The sequence below is a fragment of the Aedes aegypti genome, chromosome 1 (genome assembly GCF_002204515.2).
Source record: "Aedes aegypti strain LVP_AGWG chromosome 1, AaegL5.0 Primary Assembly, whole genome shotgun sequence".
In the NCBI taxonomy this organism is placed as follows: Eukaryota; Metazoa; Arthropoda; class Insecta; order Diptera; family Culicidae; genus Aedes; species Aedes aegypti.
The window spans coordinates 157,660,750-157,677,766 of record NC_035107.1 but is presented as its reverse complement, the minus strand read 5'-3'; the positions used below and the strand labels follow the sequence as shown (position 1 = coordinate 157,677,766).

The following is a 17,017-nucleotide window of genomic DNA, read 5'->3' as shown; positions in this document are numbered from 1 at the left end:
ACTTTATGGACAGATAATCAACATCACTGTCTCTCTCAGATTTACAAGTAACAGAATATTTCATATCTGATTTGATATAAAACGCAACTCCTCCGCCTCTTTTTTATCTTTGTTGCAACGATCCGATCTAACTATTTTGTATCCTTTCAATTCTACCGATTTATTTGTTACAGAAGGTTTAAGCCATGATTCAACAATGGCAAAAATGTTCATTTTGGAATTTTCGAAAAGCATACGGTAGTTATCAATGTTTTTTAAAAGACTTCGAGCATTGTGAAATCCGATTTTCAAAAAATTACGCGTGAACTTTTCAATTAATGCTTTTGTTTGAGAATAATCGAAATAGTGCATTTTGATTTCCTTATTATAAGTCAGTTCGTGAGAAAGAGCAGGGTGTGAGAGAACAGTTAATGGAGTAGAATTGCAATTCAAAAGTACATTGGCATTAGTGTCACTTACGTTCATTGAATCTGTATAGGTTGATTGAGTCGAACTCCGTTTTTTGGCTGAAATTCTCGAATTTCAACGCCTTTAGGCCAATAAAAACGATCACCGATAACGGATGCAAGATTCTCCGACACACTAACTTTAAATGAAACAAAAGACATGATGTTAAAAATCGCAATACATACTAATGGATCCAAAACTTCAAGTAGTTGTTATGCAATACTAAAAAAAAAAGCAGGAAAGAATATGTAAACTCTATTTACTTTTGGGTAACATTTCAGCTCAAGGAACCAATGCAATCAACCAATTCAGAACGCTAATTTACATTGTTTGGATGCTTGGATCATTTAATCCCATGCTGTACGAAAAGACGTTTCTGCATTTTCCCATATTTTTGTTACAAATTGAGGGTTGAATCGTTTTGCTTGACTTTTCAGAATTCATTCATATTAAGCTGGATTTAACTAAAGTGCTTACTTGCATCATAATTGTTTGCAATTATTGCAACAGTCAAATATACAAAATATATTGAAAAGGGTGTAAACTTGTTTTAATCACTTCTTTCTGTATCCGTGGACATAAAATATATTAAAATATTCGAGCATATTTCAAAATTTCTGTATTAAATATTGAACGCATGAAATGCTCCATCTGTCTTTTATACCAAGTAAAATTAGCTAGAATGTAAATATTCACCACATCATCTATAGACAGTACCATCTTAACAAAAAGGCAGACTGATAAAACCTGAAAGAAATGTATGCAAATGTATAACACTCTTCATGGCGATTATGCAACTTAGTACCATTAAGCCACGCCATTAGTGCTCTCGTGTGACAAGTACTTACCTCATATATCACCGTACGGCTACAGATAGGGATATCGTGCTATGCAGATTTTTACATCCAATTTACTCCAAATCTTTTCCCATTACTTATGATGCCAACGGCAATAGGAGCGTCATGTAGCATGGTTTAAACTTTCAACACTTTTGCATCACACCCTGATAACGACCGGTTGCGATTACACAGTATCCTCAATCTTCACTACGACCATCCTTCGACGCTGTGCTGTTTAATGCCTTGTCAAGTTGATGTGCAATCAATCTTATGGATCATACAAATTTTCTTCACCTTCCGATACAACTATTACTTGCGAGGAGCCACACAACCACACGAACATTCAAAGTAATCAATTATGTTTCGCATACTTATTACAGTTTAAGCCGCTGAGTGGCTCTGTTGCAGCCATGTGGTTATTAATATCCTTCAAACATCTTACGATCTTCCATTCCGCTTCAGACAGTATGCCTGCTGATTCGCAAATATCTTTTGTCGAACTGCTCCCTATTTCTGACACTTAGGCTGATTGTTTAGCATTTATAGAAGAATCACCATCCATCCAATCACATACAAACAATTTCCGTTTCCCCTGAATAATTATCTCCCGCCGCAAACCGTTCGTTTCTTCTGCAGACACTTCTCTAAGTATTTATCTGTCGATTGGTTCAGTAATACTGCACTACGGGTACACGCCTGCGATCACAAATATCTTTTCAATTCACAACAATTACCACGTGACAATGGTCCACTCGTAAATAAACTTACAATCAGCTGCTAACCGTTACCAACAAATTCAAAATTTGCGCCCACCGACAAAACCGCGCGCTTCTGAAGTATTCGTTCAACTGATTCGCTCAATGGCTATCCCGGCTGATTCATCCTCACTACTAACGGCAGGATGTCAGCCAAACGACTGATGAGACCTATTTCAGCACAGAATCATTCCAACCAACATTGCTTTTCTATTCCACTGGCCATAATCGGCATCGTACCTCGTGTTCGATTTGCGAGCATGCGTCAACGATGACGATACTCCCGAAGGCAAAAGGTTTCGCCAGTGTTGCGGGAATTGGTCCACAACCTACCCAAAGTGTTGGGACTTTGCTTGTATGTATATGAAAAATTTTCAGAAAAATTATATTTATTGAATTTATTTTGTATCAAACTGTTCTGTGTAAGGTAACACAATCCTCCTAATTTGGTAAAACTAAGCAAAGCTATTATAAATAGTTTGTAAGGTACCCGGGGTAAGTGAGAATCAGGGGTAAGTGAGACCTTTCCTCATAAATCATATAGGAAAAATTTTCCAAGAGAGTATTCTCCTAGAAAGTTGAAGATACAATTATACGGAATGTATAGGTCCAAAAAATATTTTTATTACTATGTAACAGTCAGAGGCGCGTCCACGTTCGAAACCTGGGTAGGACAAACGTTGGAAAATATTTTGTGTTCAGTGAAGCTAAGGAAAATTTAACGCTGGACTGGAAATTGAAAATTTCCATATTTGAGAGTCTCAAATGCAAAGAGGTGTAAGTGACATTTTGGCCAGTTTTGAGTTGAGTTGAAGAAATTCTACTGTTTCGCTTGGGCCTTTCAACGATATTTTTAGGTGATTTTTCCGCTCCACAGAAAAAAACATAATTTTTAGAAGACTGACTTTATGTGTTGACTCCCATACAATGTCGTTAATAGTCGAATAAGGCTTATTGTCCGGTAGCGAATGTGTGTTTAAAAAATAGAAAATTGAAGACCTCTTGACAGAAAAAAGAGACCTTTAAACGAACCAAAAAGAGGCCGAAAAAGCACCAAAAAAGAGCCAAGGAAACAAAACGAAAACTACTAGGAGATAGGGGTTTGATTCTTCATTAGAGCAGACATTTCTCTAAGATCTGAGACTCGATTTCTCGTTACATTACAAAAAGTATTACTGTCACGGTGTGTTCCGTAGAGCAATTTCAAAACAAAAAATTCGGCATGTCTGAAATTTTGACACAAGAAAGCCATGATTGTCCCCTCTCATTTGCAACCAAAACGAAAATAATCGGTCGGGGGGTCTAGAACAATTTTTTTTTTTTTCAATTTTTTTATGGAGTTTGGGATATAACTTAACCTTAGGAAGGACCTTGGGTCGTTTTCGAAATTCAAATCATTGATTAAAATAACCTAGCAATTTGAGGTTTTGTGACAATTAGGTATTTTTTGTGGGAACATTTATTTTTGCGGAAACATAAGTTTTGAATGGCCCCTTGGGGAGCATCCATGGAAAAAAAGTTACAAATTGTGACTTAGGGTCGGTTTCGACCCGAAAATTCAAACAGCTCGAAATAATTAGTCTGTTGACCGAATTTAGTTCTGTTGGACTTAAATGAAAGGTACACATGTCGATTTTCGAAAACCCTTCCGGAGATTCGGAATTGCGACACTGTGGCCACCGGGAGCCTGTTACATCTGAAAAAGTACCTTTGGAGACCCTTACTTTGACAACCTGTAGTTTCGTAACTAAACAAGTAATCCAAACCGTCTTCATATTGTTGAATTGGTATTCACGTGGACTATGAATAGAGATTCTCAAATCACTTAGTTATTCATACCCGGTTCCGGAAATTCGGAACATACGAAAAGTAAGTTTCCATCGCAGTTTCGTATATGTAATTCACATCGCTACTATTCGGTTGATGGATATTTTGGCATGAAATTTCTCTATAATAAGGAACCAATTACCAGTGCACATCCCTTGAAAAATTCGGTCCAGTATGGTCCACGCGGAACCGGTTCCTGAAGTCCTGGAAGCTGGCCAAGCCGGACAATTCGATGAAACTACTCGGATTCATGCCAAAAAAAACTAAATGAATTGTGTCCAACTCATAACGTTTTATTATGTTTGAATGTATTTTGCCAAAAGAATAAATTGATGGTTATTCTGGTCCTTTTGGAGCACCGAAATGACCTTTCCGGAATACCCGTAATATGGAACCACTAAGTTTTAGTACCAAAACTAGACATGCGACGGCTCAAACTTTATGATTTTGAATCCCTGTGACTCTTCTAATTCAATTATAGCGCCAACTCGAACGTCTTTTGATGAAAGATTAGCAACAAAAGTCTTTCGAGTTGGCGCTTTTATAAGTTTTGAGCACAACATAGCTATACGAAACATATATAGTATCTGAGATCTGCTTGATGTAAATAGCAGACAAGTCTGTATGCACTAAAGTTCACCGTTTTTTATTGCTTTTCGGTGTAATCGGAGACTTTTATGATTCACCTGATATGTTTGATAAAGCTTCGTATTATTTCATTATTAAGCTTACAAAATCGTAAAGTTACTGAGTGACATGTTCAAACTGATTGAATTTATTTGTTTTATGAATTACTATAGAATTCCGTACAACTCTAATAAAACTATGTTAAAATTAAACATTACAGCACTTATTGAGATCTCTAAGCAAAATGTTACGATCAAACGATCAATCTTTCATAGGTAGATTTGATATGAATGAAACCTATCGATGTTTGTATGAATTCATTTACACTTTTTCTACCATCAATTTAAAAAGGAAGTGTGGAGTAGTGTTTGATCCTTCGACCTTGACGCTTGCTCCTGCGGGGGCGAGCGATGAGGGCAGGATCAAACATGTCGCGCGTCGGTAGTGAAGCAGTGAAAAAGTTTATTATTATTATTATTTATTAAGGAGGTTTTAACTTCAATGTCATTCGCCTCCAGAGTGAAAAAGTGATCGGTTCGTTAGTAGTGTTTGATCCTTCGACCTTGACGCTTGCTCCTGCGGGGGCGAGCGATGAGGGCAGGATCAAACATGTCGCGCGTTGGTTGCTAGGAGTGAAAAAGTGCGCGGTCCGTTAGTAGTGTTTGATCCTTCGACCTTGACGCTTGCTCCTGCGGGGGCGAGCGATGAGGACAGGATCAAACATGTCGCGCGTCGGTAGTGAAGCAGTGAAAAAGTGATCGGTTCGTTAGTAGTGTTTGATCCTTCGAGCTTGACGCTTGCTCCTGCGGGGGCGAGCGATGAGGGCAGGATCAAACATGTCGCGCGTTGGTTGCTAGGAGTGAAAAAGTGCGCGGTCCGTTAGTAGTGTTTGATCTTTCGACCTTGACGCTTGCTCCTGCGGGGGCGAGCGATGAGGGCAGGATCAAACATGTCGCGCGTCGGTAGTGAAGCAGTGAAAAAGTGATCGGTTCGTTAGTAGTGTTTGATCCTTCGACCTTGACGCTTGCTCCTGCGGGGGCGAGCGATGAGGGCAGGATCAAACATGTCGCGCGTTGGTTGCTAGGAGTGAAAAAGTGCGCGGTCCGTTAGTAGTGTTTGATCCTTCGACCTTGACGCTTGCTCCTGCGGGGGCGAGCGATGAGGGCAGGATCAAACATGTCGCGCGTCGGTAGTGAAGCAGTGAAAAAGTGATCGGTTCGTTAGTAGTGTTTGATCCTTCGACCTTGACGCTTGCTCCTGCGGGGGCGAGCGATGAGGGCAGGATCAAACATGTCGCGCGTTGGTTGCTAGGAGTGAAAAAGTGCGCGGTCCGTTAGTAGTGTTTGATCCTTCGACCTTGACGCTTGCTCCTGCGGGGGCGAGCGATGAGGGCAGGATCAAACATGTCGCGCGTCGGTAGTGAAGCAGTGAAAAAGTGATCGGTTCGTTAGTAGTGTTTGATCCTTCGACCTTGACGCTTGCTCCTGCGGGGGGCGAGCGATGAGGGCAGGATCAAACATGTCGCGCGTTGGTTGCTAGGAGTGAAAAAGTGCGCGGTCCGTTAGTAGTGTTTGATCTTTCGACCTTGACGCTTGCTCCTGCGGGGGCGAGCGATGAGGGCAGGATCAAACATGTCGCGCGTCGGTAGTGAAGCAGTGAAAAAGTGATCGGTTCGTTAGTAGTGTTTGATCCTTCGACCTTGACGCTTGCTCCTGCGGGGGCGAGCGATGAGGGCAGGATCAAACATGTCGCGCGTTGGTTGCTAGGAGTGAAAAAGTGCGCGGTCCGTTAGTAGTGTTTGATCCTTCGACCTTGACGCTTGCTCCTGCGGGGGTGAGCAATGAGGGCAGGATCAAACATGTCGCGCGTCGGTTGCTAGGAGTGAAAAAGTGATTGGTTCGTTAGAAGTGTTTGATCCTTCGACCTTGACGCTTGCTCCTGCGGGGGCGAGCGATGAGGACAGGATCAAATATGTCGCGCGTCGGACGAGTAAAGTGAAAAAGTGCCGCGTTCGATTAGTCCTTATATGTATATATGATTTTTCAACAAACTATGAATGGTTCGTCACTGTGAGTGTCGACATAAACTCTGATTCATGAATTATTAATATTTAACTTTTTTTTTTCAAAACACCCCTTTCTTTTTACCTTTATTTTTGTAATTAAAAAAAACTTTGAATGGTTCGACACTACAAGGGTAGACTTCCGAAAGGTTCACTTTATTCAACAAACTTTGGATGGTTCGTCACTGTAAGTGTCGGCATAAGAATAGGAGTGTTAGGAATATTACATTTAGGTATTTGTTCAACAAACTTTGAATGGTTCGTCACCTCAAGTGTCGGCATAATCATGTTTATATCTCACAAATAATTATTTATCATGGTCTAATCGCTTATCAAAGTGAATCCTGTGACCCAACGATCCTCCCCATTAACAAATATCCCTCCCTGTAACCTTTGTGGAGATGCAGAGGCAAACACGGTCTCCAAATAGCAAAGGTTACACACTAACATTCCTTCCCTCAATCCCACCTGACTGCAAGGACGTGGCCGGCGCCATTATTGACCCTGTATAAATAGAGGCACTGAATTATGCACACTGAAGAAGATTATGGCCAATCCCAGTCAAACTTCTAGTTGATTCTTTGTGCATTTTCACTGACTTCGGTCAATCACGGAATAGCAACCATTGATATGTGTAGTCAGTCTAAGCTAAGCTAAGCTAAGCTAAGCTAAGCATCAATTTAAAAAGGAAGTGTGTTTTCGTCAGCATTAATAATAATATTCTTATCTTTATGTAAGATATTTTCAGCCCTAGACTGGCTGTTAATCTGAGAATATTTGTCAGCAATTCTGTTTGTTTTATTTACCATCGCAAACAAAAGCAATGTTCTGTCAATTCTCACAACAAACACATGGACAATAGTGTCAACATTTCACTGCTTTTGCAAATGGGTTGGAATATTTGATTTATGAAATGTTATATTGCGTCTGTCATTGGCACAAATGAGAACTTGTCAATATTCTAGAATCTATGACCTAAGGTCGATAGGGCAAAAGATCGAAGAGGAATAAAGAGGGCATAAAAGGTCAAAAATCTTCTTTCAAAGATGGTTTGATTTCCCATAATGCAAATCACTTTCTACCTTTTGACCTTTTGACCATTTGTCTTGTCTTCCTTTTGTCTTGCGACTTATTGTCCTTTCGACCTTTTGTCTTTCGATCGATTGTTCCTAAATCAAGTCAGAAAAATGAATATTGCTCTTGAGTTACAAACCATAATTGAAAAGAAGTTGTTTGACATACTTAGTTGTAAAAGCAATGCAAATTTCAACAATGGATGAAAGCAAAGGAGAGGCAACTCAAAATTTCAAATTTCGGCCTCGGCCTGTAAATGTTTAGGTCTAGATCTGTCTAGAATATAGTCTACAAGATATTGACACTAGATTTTTGCAAAATTTTCGTCTAAATCCGTTTCAACAGTTCATCTCACCAAAATTTATTAATTTACGGTGCATTTAAAATGATATTACGAACAAAAAAAATTAAAAAAAAAGTTGCACTAGACCCCCCGATGGATTATTTTCATTTTCTTCCATTTTTTCTTACATTGGTCAAAATTTGAGACATGCCGATTTTTTTGTTATAAAGTTACATGAAAAAGACACCGTGCTGAATGTATTTTTTATGGTTTTCCTTAGGAAATCCATAAATTTGCCCAAATATTCAGAAGGAGTTCATTTGATGATTATTTCCCAAGGAATTTCTGCATGAATTTTCCTAGGGATTTTCTCCAATAATTTTGTTTAGGATACCTCAAGAATTTTGTAATATTTTGAAATTTTCTCAGGCATGTCTTAAAAGATTTTTCTCGAGAATTCTTTCATTAATGCCTCCAGAGAAATGCCAAGAACATTATTCTGAAAAATCAATTCGTGAGGCATTTCTGATGAAAATCCTAGAGTAATCTCTGGTAAAACTTGGGTAAGTTTTAGAGTCACCCTTAATGAACAAGTATCTCTGAAATAATTCCTGGACTCTTTGACAAGTTTTAGAAGATTACCTATATAGTTTGCTTAGATAGGGGGATTAGGGGCATAATGAACATACGGGGCGAAATGGACTGGGGCTCAATATCTGAGAATATGCATACTTCATCAAAAGTTCATACACTATATGAAATCTGTATTGCATTTGAAATGTTTGACGGTTTAAAAGTATAATTTTTGCTCCAATTTTCCTTCAAAATTTGACTTGAAGTTTTTATCAGTTTCAAATTGGCATATAAGCAAGGCCGTGGAAGAATCTAATTTTTGAGCAGAAAGGTTCTTTTTAGCTCTTATGATTGATGGAGAGCTCTTTTACATATACGAACGATTGACAGTCATTAAATATATTGGAATCACTAAACTTCATGCAAGTGTTCATTTTGCCCCGATACCTTTTTACCAGCCTTGTTTTCGACCAAATTTCCTATCTCGCTTTTCTGACAAATGTTATGATTTTTATCATCATGAACGAATGTAGCACGCCGTACTAACATCAAACTTGAAAACTAGCCGAGGGTAAATTAAAAACATTGCCAGTGTATGGTCTTAAAACGAACATTTGCTTAACGTGTTCATTATGCCCCTAATTCCCCTAATCGAAAAAAAATCATCCGTATCGCTGGATAGTATTCCCCAGAATTTTTCAAGAAATTTCTTAAAAAAACATTAAACAGAATTTTTATAAAAAATTGTGTGGGAATGATCAGAGCGATTATTGAAAAAATTGCTGTAGTATAAACTGTTGTGAAACATAAATAAGCGTTTGAAGATTGCATGGGATTTTTTGAGAAACTTTTAAAGAAATGTTTGATAAAACTGCAGGAGTAATAATTGGATGAAATGCTCGAAAAATTCTTTGAAAAAAGGAAAACCTCTTAAGGAATTTTGGATTTCTGATAGGATAAGTGGAATCCTTGAGGGAATCCACATGAACAGGTGGAGGAATTCTTGAGGGTTTCTGAAAAATCCCTTAAGCTATTCTTTTCTAAACCTTCTGGAATAAACCTTTGGATTTCCTCGGAAGAAATTCTGTAGAAATCTTTGGATCTCCTAGAGAAACAACTGAAGTCTCGGTTGAAGGATTAGCGAAAAAATATCTGAAAGAAATTTTAGGATATTTGTGAAAAAATCTAAGAGAATCTGAGAAAAATAACTGAAGGTAGTAGCTTTGAAGTTCTCAAGGATTTCCTGGAGAAAATTCTGAAGAAATACTTCTAAGCATTCGTTGAAAAACCACTAGTAGAATTTCTGGGAGAATTAGTAGAGAAAATCTACAAGAATTTCTGGAAAGGTCACTGTAGGAGGCCCTGAAAGTATGCTAAATAAAATCACTGTGATAATTCCTGAAGCTTTTCCTCGGGGAATCTTAAACGAAATTGAAGAGCCTGTTGAACCCATAATCTGCAGGTTTCTTTGTAGCCTATACAATTTTGCATTAGGATTCAATGTAAGCAGAATAAGATAAAAAGAAAGTTTTGGGACCATTTTTGTTGAAATAGATGCTTTAGAGACCTTCCATTAAAAAAAGATTTTTTAGAGACTTGCATTAACATAGAGACAAATCACTACAAAAATAGCCTAATATCAGTGCTCTCTATTGCATCATTGATTTGATCAACCTTTGTTATATTTTTTATTAGAAAACATAAACATCCTTTATATTTAGATCATTTTTAAATCATGTTATTGAACAAATTTGACAAAAATAAAACAAACTGCTTGTGTCTACATCTAGTGAGGTTGTTTTAATTTCCTCATGATTCATTGCGCATCAAATGTTTCGCTGGAATTTCTTCAACAATAAGGCGATATTCGAAACTGAAAAGGCAATAGATGGCTCTTTTTCAGTGGTAGTAAAAACGAAACCCTGAAGCAAAAAAAGCACTACGGAAAATGAACTATACACAAAAAGTTATGTATTCACTTTACACTTGATTTCTAATCACTACTTTTTTGATCCAGTCTCCTAATTGCAAGTAATCTACGTTTTTCGTCATTTTCCATACGTTTTGACAGTTCTCCGACAACCATTCTTCCATGCGCTTGTGTTGAAAGTTTGAGAAATTTGAGAATCCAGCGTAGCGCGATCAAAGGGTGGCATACAAACAACAGTGTCGTCGCTCGGTGGTCAGTGAAAGAAACTGAATGTTCGAAAGGTTGCTGTCTGTACTTTTTGCCACTGGCGCCAACTGTTAGCGTTTAAGAACGAAATAAACAGTCGTTACCCTATTCTCAAAAGAAAATCTTTAAAAAAATCTTCATAATATGCTCTACATATTTTTTATGAAAACCTTATCGAACGTTCCATCTTTGATAAGAATAAGTACGATGTTGATCGAGTTTGTATGTATACGGATCAGATGATAAATATTTCATTTTTTCTCAAGGTTTCCTCTGATCTTATTTTTTTGTGAAATCATGGGTAGGACAATCCTTTGACTGTCCTACCCAAGTGTTTTCATGCGTAGTACATGTCCTATCTGTCCAACCCACTTCCCGCGCCACTGGTAACAGTTATCAAATCAGCGCCATTTTTAACCTGCATGATAAATTGTTACACGTTTAACGTTTTGCATTAGCTCACAAAAATAATTGTGTTATAAATCGAATTACCATCAGTAAGCTACAGATTTTAATATTATTTTATTAGTATTATTAAACGGAAATATTTGATGTTTTTTCATGTAAAAAAACAATTTTTGTGAAATTTCATATTTTTCCTCAAAAGTCAAAATCTTTAGCTTTCATTTCGTCCAAGAAATTGAAAATCGGTCAAGCGGTTCAAAAGTTATAATTTTTTAAAAATAAAAATTTTGCTAAAGTGCGATTTTTCTGGTCACCCTATTTCGGAAATGGTCACCCTAAAAAAAACCCAGAAACACGTGTATCCTAATTTCAAAAAAATCTAAAACTCTGAAAAATATAACAAATTTTTACATGAAAATACAGTGGTATTCCGTTTTTGGCAACAAAGTCGAAATTTTCAATTTCCAAAAACGGAACCGTGCCAAAATTGGAACCCATTTTTTAAATTTCAAGAAAATCATTTGAACGTTGTAACATCATTATTATGGAACCAAATCAAATGATGGCCAGACTTCCTAACGGTCCACTTCGAAGCAGATTTTCCATGGGATATGGCTATACCTACTATAAAATTATAGACCCGTCATATTAACTGTGATTAATTGAAGCGTCACACACTTTTCATTGTTAAAGTATCTTGAGTTTTACAAGCTTTATGTATACCATTTGTGCACATAGGCCATTAAAAAGCATTAATCGCATAAGTGACTTAAATTTGTTTTACCAAATTAGGATGATAGTGTTGTCTAAGTCACCCAGATATAAGAAATCAATGTAATGCTTAAAATAATACTAATAATATTATTTAAAAAAAAATCGCATAGGTGACCTTTATTCAATAACTGGTCAATTCCTTAAAATAGAGTAAGAATACAGAAATTGACTACATTTCATTAGAAACGTATTTACGAAAATAGTTCCATGTGTTACAAAACTGAATGAATTTTCGAATTTATTGAACCAATGCAATATTGGGTCATTTGAAAACGGCTTTTCACAATTTGGGGAACTGGGAGTAAAATACCCCCCCTGTTCATGAACAGGTTTGTGTTTTACGGTACTTATGCTATAAATCTATCGAAAACATAGCACCATCCTTAATCCTCAGACTAAGGAGCTATTTCGACCACAGGACTGAAACGGCTGTCATCCACGAACAACTGGAGTGAAGCCAAAAATTTGGAGCTGAAGAAGGTGCTGATTTGACAGCTCGTCCAAAAATACCGTTCTTGGTAGTGTCATTCTCAAAACACACCCAAGCCGTTCCCATAGGGGACGTTAGCCACAAGGAAGTGACGTTTCAAGTAATACTGTTTCATATGGTATGCCCTCTTCAACATCTAATCCAATTTCTCTCGCCGTTCCCTTACGGTACCTATCCATCTAGTATTCATTGCTTTCCTCTCCATGCTCCCTCTTACTTCGAGCAAAATAAACCGATATGCCGATAAACAATTTCAAAAAAAAAGTAATAAATGGACGCTGCCTAAAAGAGTAGAAGAGAGTGAAAGTAGATGTAAATATAGATTAGTTGAAAATAGATCTGTATCGGTAAAGAAGATACAGGTTTACTATGATTCCGGCACAGTGGTGGCCACGAGCACAGAGTGCCTTTCAAATAAACATAGAGAAAAAAAAATCCTGGTTTCATAAGACAAATTTATGAATTTCAACCCGATTTCTTGTGGCGAATTTTCATAAGGGATTCCTATGTATTTCGATATCCCATTTGCCTCAGTGCAGATGCCGAGAATCATACCGCCACTCATTCAATTTGAATGGTGTTCATTTACCCCCGTTACATGTTCATTTTACCCACATGTTTGGAACATTGGCTCTGTGGAAAGAAATTTTCAAAATTATAATAATGTTGAAAACCTTCTATTTCCATCACAATATTTCATCTTGTTACATTACATAAAAATTCTTCTTCAATTCTGAGCAACTGACAAAAAATCTAACAGCTTCATAAGCAAGAAAACATGAAAATTGCTTAGAGTGTTCATTTTACCCCCAGTTCTTCTATGCTTCTTGCATATAAGGCATCTTATATCAAATGATTGACTACAGTCAAAACGGCACACAGAAACAACTGAAATCAATTACTGTACACAAAAAATATGATAAGCCTTCAATAATATTTTCCATTTGCACACAAATAAGTACACAATTCATACACAAATAAGCTTCATATCACTTCATTTTGAAATTAGTTTTATTTGTGTTTTAAAAGTTGAGCTTGTATGTTAACCAACCATATGAATTCAACAATAAATCGCAGAATCCCGCTATGAAAGTCAAAGATAAGAATCTTCAGTTGTCCGAGAGGAATTCACAGGAACCCGCTAGAACTCTGAAGAAGCTCAGTAGGAATCCACAGGATCTTGCGTAGGATTCAGATAGAAATTGACATCTACCCAAGAACTTGCCAAGAATTCTGAGGATATCGCTTGGAATTTTGATATTTCGGTGCAATATTGCTGAAAATTCTCAAGACCCCGATGAAATTCAATGGTTTATAAGGACTTTGCAGATTACCCCTAGCAATCTCCAAACTCCGAAATCTTTTCAGAATCCTCAAGATTTTGCCAGAAATTTTTAAAATAAAGCTAAATATTCACATTGTTTAACTAAAAACTTACAGGACGCCTTAGAAATTTTAGGAGTTTACAAGGAATTGCCAGATTTCGAATAGCATTCCCAGTAATTATACATTCTCAGAAGCATAACGCTCAGTATCCTTAAGACTCCGTCGAAAATTTTCAGAAGCCTACATACCATAGGATCTTGTATGAAATCTCCAGAATCCAGATAGAAATCTCTTAGACCCAGCTAGGGATCACCAGGATTTTGTTAAGAACATTTTGATAACTTCGTGCAATCTGCATCCTTGATTAGAATCTCGATATGACAACCAATATACTACAGTCAGCACCAATGGTATACAATGTTGGATCGTTTCTTAAAAATATCGAACATCATACAGAGTCTCAATCGTAATCATCGCACGCTCTAATGACCTTAATGAGAACAAAGTGTAGCTTAGACTGTGTTTGCATTTGTCAAGGTGGCACTATAAATGGCGTATAGGAGAAGCCGGTGGGTCGTTTGTTTATTTTTTAGCTTTTGTCAAAGTTGTGGAAAATATGTTGACACTTCTGAAATTTACTTGAAATATGCATTTTATTTTATGAAATTTCATTAAAAGTTAAAAGACACGATGTTTTGCTTGGTTTGCTTATATTGTTGTGGTATGCTTTTAGACATACAATGCTTGTAATCCCATAATTGAAGAATCAGTGAGCTAGAGAGGCGTGACAAAATTTATGATAGAAACTCTGTGTAAGTCATAGACTTTTTTTGCTTTTATGTCAATGCTTGTGCTTTGTACAAACGAATTGTTCCAAAACTAAAGAAAAATATTTTTATCACCTACTGGCATACCCAACAAGGCTAGTAATATAACGCGAATGCCTGAGCGGTTAGAGTTCTAGTTGAGATACTCATAGATATTGATGACTTCATGAAACATTGCGAACACATTACCATCTAGAATTGAATAGGCTCGTACGGGACCACTAACAGTTGGTGCGATTTGGGGGAATATCGATAAAAATTGAGCTATAGAATAAGATAAGCGTGAAGCTGGCTTGTTTTTCAGATGACCTAACCTAAAGACACATATATTAATATATATTTTAATTTTAATGGTATTAAAAAGTGTTGCCAAAAGCGGATCCATTTTGTTGCCAAAATCGGGGGGTGCCAAAAATGGAGCATGCCAAAATCAGAGCATGCCAAAAACAAAATCCCACTGCATATAAAAATTTCCTAAAAAAAACTAGAAAATTTTTATATATTTTTATGTTAAAATTTTTTGTGTCGGAGTATCATATATTTTTTTTAGAGTTGCTTTAGCTTTTATTCCATAAAAAAAAAGATTGCTAATCGGTTGAGCTGTTCAAAACTTATGATTTTTTTTTAAATAAAAGATCTAATGCGCCAAGACGTTCTGTACGCCGATGAAAAATGACTGATTTTTTATTTTCAAAAAAATATATTTCAAAAACTAAAAAACATACACCGCTGAAAATTTGACAGTAAACGTAAAATTTTCCCAACTTGAAACAGCAATAACTTCTTTTGTCCCGAGGCCGTCAAAACACGAAAAAACGAAAATAACTTTTTTTATGTAAAAAAAAAAAAAAATTTTGTGGAATTTTATATTTTTTCTTGAAAAGACTTGATGATGACACGGAGCGTTCTGTCAAACGAGTGCAAACCCTCGAAAATATCGTAAATTTCAGTAGAAAACTATGCCAAAATCGTGATATAAGTGTTGTTATACCAGAATGTTGTGTCGGTGCAGTGAAATCATGTGGAATTCCCCATGAAAAAGTGAAATTCGCGTCGGGAAACACATTTCTCATCTGCGTCATCGGCGGTGCTTTCGGCCGGGAATGCTAGCGCTACTGCTCGGCGGTTCCATCGATTTTTGTGCGGATCGGTTGTTCATCGATTGTTTTTATCCGGCTGTTCGTTGGCGAAGATCAAGAACACGAAGCGCCGGTTTGTTTACTAAACAGATTGTTGTTCTTTGGTCGCTTCGTGAGATAAAAAGTAACTTCGGCAGCATTTTTTTTGTCGCGTGTGTTTTATTTGTTTTCTTAAGGCTGTGAACCGTTTCACCGATTCGTTTAACTTTTAATTAAAATTTGACATTTCGATAGTTATTTTTCCCTCAAGTTGTTAAATTGAACTTTGCGGACGACCCATTTGAGCTTTGACAATCCAGTAGTTATTTCAGAACAAAATTGACAGATGGTAAGTTATTCCCAAATTCACGGGAGCAGAAAATAACTTTCGAACTGTCATGTTTAACCATGCTCCCGAGCAGGGTTATTATTAACCGGAGGGGAAATAACTATCGAGCTGTCAAATTTTAACTAAAAGTTGAACGAATCAGTGAAACGGTTCACACCCTAAGTGATTGCATGTGTTAAATTGCGGAGTGCAATTCGGAAGCCTAAGCATGCGGTTTTATTTTTTTGTTCACGCGTACAATGTTTTGCTACGGGGATTAAAGCCATCAGGATCGTTTACACCACCCTGAGTGTAGAGATTTTATTTGGACGGTCAATTGGACGTCGAATTGCAGAGAGGTTGCAAATGCAGAATCCGGTGAGTTTGTTCCAATATGAATCAATACCAAAATATTATTCATAGGTGCCAGAACGTCTGCCAAACGTATCCTATGGCCTTTCCCATCCCATTAACATTCCACAATATCCCGTAACACCTATGAGAGGTCGTAGAGTTCTCTGCATCTTTCTTTTTTTTCTGTTTCTGTTCGGGATGAACCACTGCGACCAGTTTTCTTTGATCTTTTGTGGTATACCCATGTCCTTTGTTTAGTGCATGTCGTTCTACTTCATTACTATTGAGAAATAATGAAGTAGTTTTTTTTTATACAAATATCATTCTTTACCATTTTGCATAGAGCCTTTTTAGGAAAAGATACCGCTATTTATACCTTTTAGAGAAAACAGTTAGTCACCATTAAACTCTCAAAAGCGCGCCCCTAATCAAAATCTTTAGCTTTTCTTTCGTACAAGAAAATTAAAAATCGGTCTGCGGTTCAAAAGTTATGATTTTTTTTAAATAAAATTTTTGCTAAATCGCGATTTTTCTGGTCACCCTATTTCGGGAATGATCAGCCTAATAAAAAAAAATCCAGAAACACGTGTATCCTTGTTTCAAAAAAATATAAAACAATGAAAATTTTTTTTAAAAATTTTCTAAAAAAAACAAGAAAATTTTGTATTTTTTTATGTTAATTTTTTTTTTTTTTGAGTTTTATATTTTTTAAGTTGAAATATTAAGCTTTCA

At 36.8% G+C, this 17,017-nt stretch overlaps 1 protein-coding gene across 1 annotated transcript in view; it reads right to left on the bottom strand.

Moving 5' to 3' along the window:
• Positions 1-2,218, bottom strand: part of LOC5568532 (tachykinin-like peptides receptor 99D) — a 283,301-nt gene extending 281,083 nt beyond the window's left edge. Inside the window, exon 1 of the mRNA XM_001652326.3 lies at positions 1,296-2,218. The gene's annotated coding sequence lies outside the window, so the exon portion shown is untranslated. The remainder of the gene's footprint in view (positions 1-1,295) is intronic.
• Positions 2,219-17,017: the final 14,799 nt, after the last annotated feature.